The 7307-nt window shown below is 39.3% G+C and overlaps 1 long non-coding RNA gene across 1 annotated transcript in view; it reads left to right on the top strand.

The window, feature by feature from the left end:
- Positions 1-634: 634 nt before the first annotated feature.
- The window catches only part of LOC131483452 (uncharacterized), a 37255-nt gene continuing 30582 nt past the window's right edge, over positions 635-7307 (top strand). Inside the window, exon 1 of the long non-coding RNA XR_009247687.1 lies at positions 635-830. This is a non-coding gene — a long non-coding RNA (uncharacterized LOC131483452). The remainder of the gene's footprint in view (positions 831-7307) is intronic.

Genomic DNA, 7307 nt, shown 5'->3' with positions numbered 1-7307 from the left:
GGCCCCCCCACAGCAGAAAAACTTCATAGAACACCAGCATGTGTCCGCGATGTGGCCTGGCACTTGCACATCTAAGTTCTCCAGATGATTCTGAGGCACAACCAGGTGAGAACCACTGCTATGAACAACCCTAAATGTGACAAATTTAGGTAAGTACACAGTCCCCACTGGTGTAGTTAAGCAGACTTGAAGCGAGTACCACTGATGGGACGGCTTTCCCATGGAAAGGCATTCTTCCTGTAATACATCTCATTGTAAGATTACCGATTTTCCTCTCTCTCTGGAGGAAGAGTTGGCAAAAGGAACTGGAAAGAAACCAGGCGCTAAGTGGTTATGGAAATCGAAGTCTCAGCTAGGCGTTACATTCGTGACTCTCGTTATCAATCGGGGTGCGTCCGTTAATGACCTTGGCAGTCAAAAGTATCCTAGCACAGTGCAGCTCACTCAATCCATATTCATTGAAAGGGAGCCCAGGAAACAACGCAGGTAAGTCTGCAATGGCCACTGAGCTCTGAACTTCCAGAGACGCTTTCCCGTGGGGTACCAGGGCCTCCCACAGGGCACCGCTCCAGCGGCCTGGTTGCGTGCTGTAGAGTGAGAACTGCCCCTGATGAAGGGGGCTCTCTGACCCCGCAGGAAGGGGTCACGTGCTCACGGTCCCTGCTCAGCACCCGCCTGCCTTCGCCCAGCTGGAGTCCAGTAGAGCCGCTCACTGGCTCTCACTCCCCTCCTCCCCACCCTCCGGCTCAAAGACTTTGCAAGGAAACTAACTACGAACTGTTTCTCTTTGGGAGTCCCGACTTCATCGATGGACGGAGTTATTAGAAAAGGTCAGTCAGTCAAAAGATCATTCCTTGGCCCTGGAGATGAGTTGGATAGTTTGATGCCGTGAAACCCCAAACTAAGAGACTTTATGAGAGGAGCCCCTTTGGGGGGTGGTGCCTCTGTCCACGTGAGAGTCCTGGCTTCTTCCGGAGCCTTCCAGGCAGCTCACTGCAGTTAGTCGGAGGCCGCCACCCTCATTAGGTCATGTTTACTGAAGGTGCTTGTTTTCTGTCTCTCCATTCAATCGGTTACAGGACACTGACAGGACAAAGCGTGTAGTAACTGACCACCAATGGAGCTGGCTCTGTTCAGGGATTACGGTTGCCTTGGGAACCAGCTTAGCTGAACTCACCACAGCAAACATGGAATGAATGGCTGGGTCAACACCCCAGATAAAAAGAGGGTTATGCAACTGTTTGCTGAACCCTTGGCAGGATTTTTTTTTTTTCTGGACATTTCCCAGAATATCCTCATATTCACAAATTCCAAATGAAGAATTCTAATTTAAACCCGTAACAAGCATGTTCATTGTTTGCAGAAAAGAGCTGTTGCTTTTGGAAATATAAATGAAGGTCTGTAGAAGATTTGAACTGGGTGTTGCATCAGTTTTGGTAATGGCTAGAAAGCGTGTTTAATGATAAGCTTTCCCTAGACAGGAAACCAGGGAGGCCACTCATGTATTTCTAATGTTCTACATAAATAATTTCAGCTACTTAGATTCCAAACTTCGGTCATTAAACGGTTTTATTCTCATCTCAGCTAAATAGAGTCTTGAAAATGAATTTTAAAATGCAGAAATAAGCTTTTGGAAAAAAAAAACAACTCAGAGACAGGATGGAGCCTCTCTTTGTGGAAAAGCAAATTGGCAAACAGGACAATTTATTTCAGTCAGTGAGAACAAAGGAGCAAGGTTCTGGGATCTCCTAGTTCCTCAAACCTTTTAATTCTAGGCAAACAATTAAATGGTAACATAATCCAGGTGTCCGGTGTAGTTTATGTTTATTTCTGTCGCAGACTGGAAGGAAAGTATCTCACAGGGTAAGATAGTAACAGTTGTTATGACTAGTACCTGGCTGCTGGACAGTTTTCCTTCTGTGTTTTCCCCATTGGTGACTTTCTCATACTCTTGAGCTCTGACTCCTGAGAGCGTTCTCTTCTCGATTTCTTCCTCTTTTCACTTTTTCTTTCTCTCCCCCTAAACCCGCACACACCGGGTGAAGCTCGTCTGGTGTTTTATACAAAGTGGGCACTGAGAGCTGGTCGTTGCCTTCCACAGCTCATTCGAGATGGCCTGCATCGAGGGTTTCTCTTCCTTTTCTCCGGTTTGCTCCTCAAGGCCCAGACGTCATCTCCAGTGAGACTGCCCACCTTTCTTTAAACTCACGTTTACCGTCCTCAGTCGATATCACTTTGTTCTGCTTTCACGGCCGCCTAAAGGGGTGGGGGGTGGGCAATGAAAATAGCTGGAAGATCGCTGTTATACACACTTTTTTATTGCTTGCGACCTAGTTAAATTACTTTAGATCGGGTGATTGTTAGGTTTAGCAAAGTATTTAATAACCACGTAATTCTAAGATGTCTCTCTTTTTATTGTGCTACATTTCCCATTTTTTATCTGGATACAGCCTGTTCTTTCTGGGAAATTCTGGAGAAAAATAATAAACGGAAGTGCAGACGCATATGTGCTTTTTCCTGAAGCAAATATTTTATTTAATTATTTTATTTTATGTTTTTGAGAGACAGAGAGAGACAGAACATGAGCAGGGGAAGGGTAGAGAGAGAAGGCAGAATTTGAAGCAGGCTCCAGGCTCTGAGCTGTCATTATAGAGCCCGATGCGGGACTCGAACCCATGAGTTGCGAGATCATGACCTGGGCTGAGGTTGGAGGCTTAACTGACTGAGCCACCCAGGCACCCCTGAGGCAAATATTTTATTTTATTAAAATTTTTTTTTCTGAAGCAAATATTTTAAATAGCACTTACTATTATCTTTAACTTTTCACTTTGCAGTAACTATAGATTCACAAGACGTTCCAGAGAAATGTACAGGGAGGTTCGTCACCCGTTCCACCCCATCTCCTTCCAAGTGAACATCTTGCATAACTATAGTATAATATCAAAACCAGGAAATCGACATTGGTACTCCACAGAGCTTATTAAAAGGTCATCAGTTATACAGGCACTTGTGTGTGTGTGTGCACGCGTGTGTGTGTGTGTGTGTGTGTGTGTGGCTGAATGCAGTTTTGTTACACATAGCTTTGTGTAGCCACCACCATGAACAGGACCCACAACTGAAACATCACCACAAGGCTCCAATCATGCTGCTCTTTCAATAGTCACATCTACTTCCCCGCCTCATCTAGGCAAACTCTGATATGTTTTCCATCTCTGTAATTATGTTATTTCACTAACATATGTGTGGAATCATGCAGTTTATATCCTTTAGAGACTGGCTTCTTCACTCACTCACCAGCATTTCCTTGAAATTCACCCAGCTTATTGCGTGTAGCAACAGTCTGTTCCTTTTTCTTGCTGAATGGTGTTCCCTGACCTTGAGGTACCACGGTTTGGTCAACTACTTACCCACTGAAGGGCATTTAGCGTATTTCCACTTTTTGGCTCTTATGAATAAAGTTGCTTTAAAATTTGTACACATTTCAACATAAAAATAATTTTCCCCCAATCTGGGATAAATGCCCACAAGTACTATTGCCAGGTTATATGGTAAGTCCATTTTTAGTTTTAAAAGAAACTGCAAAATATTTTCTAGGGTGGCTGTTCTATTTATATTCCCACCAGTGATGTATGAGTAATTCACTTTTTCCACATCCTTGTCAGCATTTGGTGTTATAACTCCTTTTTAATTTTATCCATTTTAAAATTTTTTTTTTTTTCAACGTTTTTAATTTATTTTTGGGACAGAGAGAGACAGAGCATGAACGGGGGAGGGGCAGAGAGAGAGGGAGACACAGAATTGGAAACAGGCTCCAGGCTCCGAGCCATCAGCCCAGAGCCTGACGCGGGGCTCGAACTCACGGACCGCGAGATCGTGACCTGGCTGAAGTCGGACGCTTAACCGACTGCGCCACCCAGGCGCCCCTAATTTTATCCATTTTAATAGGTACATAGTGATAAATCATTGTGATTTTCATTTGAGTTTGCCTAATGGCTAATGATGTTGAATATCTTTTTATAAGCCTATTTGCAGTCTATATATCTTCTTCAGTGAAAAATCTATGGAAGTCTTTTGCCTATTTTCTGATTGGATTTTTTTAAATGTTCAACTTTGAGCGTTCCTTGTATATATTTTAGATATGAGTCCTCAGTTGGATATGTGATTTCCAAATATTTTCTCCAGTTCTGTAATTTGTCTTTTCATCTTAACAAGGTCACTCACAGAGCAAGGTTTTAAAATTTTGATGTGGTCTGGGGCACCTGCGTTGCTCAGTCGGTTAAGCATCTGACTCTTGGTCTCAGCTCAGGTCATGATCTCACAGTTTGTGAGATTGAGCCTCGCATTGGTTTCCATGCTGACAGCATGGAGCCTGCTTGGGATTCTCTCTCTCCCTCTCTCTCTGTCCCTCCCCCACCTCATACTTTCTCTCAAAATAAATAAACTTTAAAAAAAATCTTTAAAATTTTGATGTGGTCTAATTTATAAATTTTTCTTTCTCCAGGTTGTGATTTTGGTATCAAATCTAAGAAATCTTTGCTTAGACCTAGGAGCTAAAGATTTTCTATTTGTACCCCCAAAAGTTTATTTTTATAATTTGTATTTAAGTGCATGATGCATTTTGAATTCATTTTTGCATAAGGAATGAGATTTAGTTTAGGGTTTATTTTTTTCCTATATGGATTTCTAACATTCCAGTATCTTTTTTTTTTTTTTAAAGAAAGTCTGCTTTTTTTTTTTTTTTTTTTAGTCAATCATTTTTGTTTCTTTGTCAAAAATTAAATGGGCATATTTGTGTGAGTCTATTTATAGGTCCTCTTCTCTATTCTGATCTAGGTTGCAGTCCACCAGTATCATAGTGTCTGGATCATTATGGCATATAGTGGATGCTAATATCATGAAGAATGATTCTTTCTCCTTTATTCTTTGTTTTCAAAATTGTTTGGGCTCCTTTAGGGCCTCTTCCTTTCCATACAAGTTTAAGAATAAGCTTGTCTATTTATCTAAAACATTTTGCTACAGTTTTGATGAGAATCACTTTATACCTATAGATCAACTTGGGAAGAATTGGAAACTTTTTTACATTGAATCTTCCAATCCATTAACATGGCCTCTCTCTCTAATGATTTAGGCCTTTTGACTTTTTTAAAAATGACCATTTTGTGATTTTTCAGCATATAGACTCTTACAGTTTTGTTAGGTTTATACCTAACAAATATAGGTTTATACCTATGCATGTAATCTTCTTAGAGTAATTGAATATGGTATTACACTTTTAATTTTGTTTGAATGTGTTCATTATTGGTGCACAGAAATATAATTGACTTTTGTGTGTTAATCTTGTATCCTGTGAATGTGATGGACTCACTTATTTGTTTTAGAAGTTTGTTGTGGATTTCTTGGAGGTTTCCATGTAGAAAATCATCTCATCTGCCAATAATGAGTTTTATTCTTTCCATTCTAATCTGCCTGTTTTTTAATTTTTCTTGCCTTATTGCACTGGCTAGATCTTCTGTTACTATGCTGAATAACAGTGGTGAGAACAGATATCCTTGCCTTGTTCCTGATCTTGAAGAGGAAAGCATTCAGTCTTTAACCATTAAGCATGATGTTAGCTGCAGAATTTTTGGAGATGTTCTTTATGAGGTTGACAACATTCCCCTTTATTCCTAGTTTGTTGACAGTATTTATCATAACTGGGTGTTGAATTGGGTCAAACGCTTTTTTGTATCAACTGATTTGGTCTTGTTATTTTTCTTCTTTAACTTGTTAATATGTAATCCCACCTGGTTGTAGTATACTATTCCTTTTATGTATTTCTAGATTTGATTTGCTAATATTTTGTGGAGGATTTTGTTTAAACTTATGAGATATATTGATCTGTAGGTTTTTGTTTTGTTGTCCCTGAATTTGTCTGGTTTCAGTATTAAGCTAATACTGACCTCATAAAATGAGTTGGGAAGTGTTCCTTCCTCTTCAATTTTCTATAAAATTGGTGTGAATTCTTTTAATGTTTGGTAAAAATCTTCAGTAAAACTAATTTTTAGGAGCTTTGAAATTACAAGTGCAATTCTTTTTAGTGTTATAGGACTATTCAAATTATCTGCTTAATCTGGGCTGAGTTATGATTGTGGTTTTGAGGAATTGGTCTATTTCTTCTAAATTGTTGAACTTATGATCTAAAGTTGTTCGTGATATTCCTTTGTTATCCTTTTAATGGTTGAAAGGTCTGTTGTGGTTTCCCCTGTTTCATTATTGATATTGGTGATTTGTATCTTCTCCCTTTTTGTCTTTGTCTTGCTAGAAATTGGGTTTTCCCCAAAGGACCAACTTTTCGTTCCATTAATTTTCTCTATTAGTTTCCTTTCTAAAATTTCATTTATTTCTGCTTTGTTTTTGCTATTTCCTTCCTTATGCTTGCTTTAGGTTTATTTTGCTCTTCTTTTTCTAGTTTCTTGAGATAGGAACTAGATTCTTGACCTAAGAACTTTCCTCTTTTCTAATATAAACATTTAGGATTATAAATTTCCCTCTCAGCATTGTTTTAGATGTGCCTCCAAGATTTTGATATGTTGTATTTTCATTTTCAGTTCTATGCACTTTATTTAAACTTCAGTTATTTATTTTGAGAGAGAGAAGGTGTGTATGTGAGCAGGGGAGGGGCATTGAGAGAGAGAGAGAATCCCCAACAGGATGCGTGCTGTCAGCACGGAGCCCCACACAGGGCTTGATCCCACAAATTGTGAGATCATGACCTGAGCCCAAATCAAGAGTTGGATGCTTCACTGACTGAGCCACCCAGGCACCACCAGTTCTCTGTACTTTTAAGAATTTCCTTTGTGATTTTTTTTCTTTAAGCCATGGATTATTTAGAAGTGTATTGTTTAATTTAGATGTGCTTGAAGATTTTTCCATTGTCCTTCTGTTACTGATTTCTAGTTTAACTTCCATTATAGTCAGAGGTATACTCTGTATGATTTCAATTCTTTTACATTTTAAAATTTCTTTTACAAATCGCAATATGGTCTATCTTGGTGAATGTGTGATGGACTCTAGAAAATAATCTCTATTCTGCTGCTGTTAGGTGGAATGTTCTATAAATGTCAATTAGACCCTGTTGGCTGGTGGTAGTATTGACTTCTATGTCCTTATTGGTGTTCTGTCTATTAATTCTATCAATTGGTGAGAGTGGGATGATGAAGTCTCTATATTTGTCTGTTTCTCCTTTCATATCTGTTGGTTTTGTTTTATGTATTTGAAGCTCTGTTGTTTGCTGCAGAGACTTCTTTTTAATAGATAATACTTCTAGA

This window comes from Neofelis nebulosa, chromosome 8 (genome assembly GCF_028018385.1).
Source record: "Neofelis nebulosa isolate mNeoNeb1 chromosome 8, mNeoNeb1.pri, whole genome shotgun sequence".
In the NCBI taxonomy this organism is placed as follows: Eukaryota; Metazoa; Chordata; class Mammalia; order Carnivora; family Felidae; genus Neofelis; species Neofelis nebulosa.
Note: the sequence above shows the minus strand (reverse complement) of the source record. Positions and strands in the feature narration are given on the sequence as shown.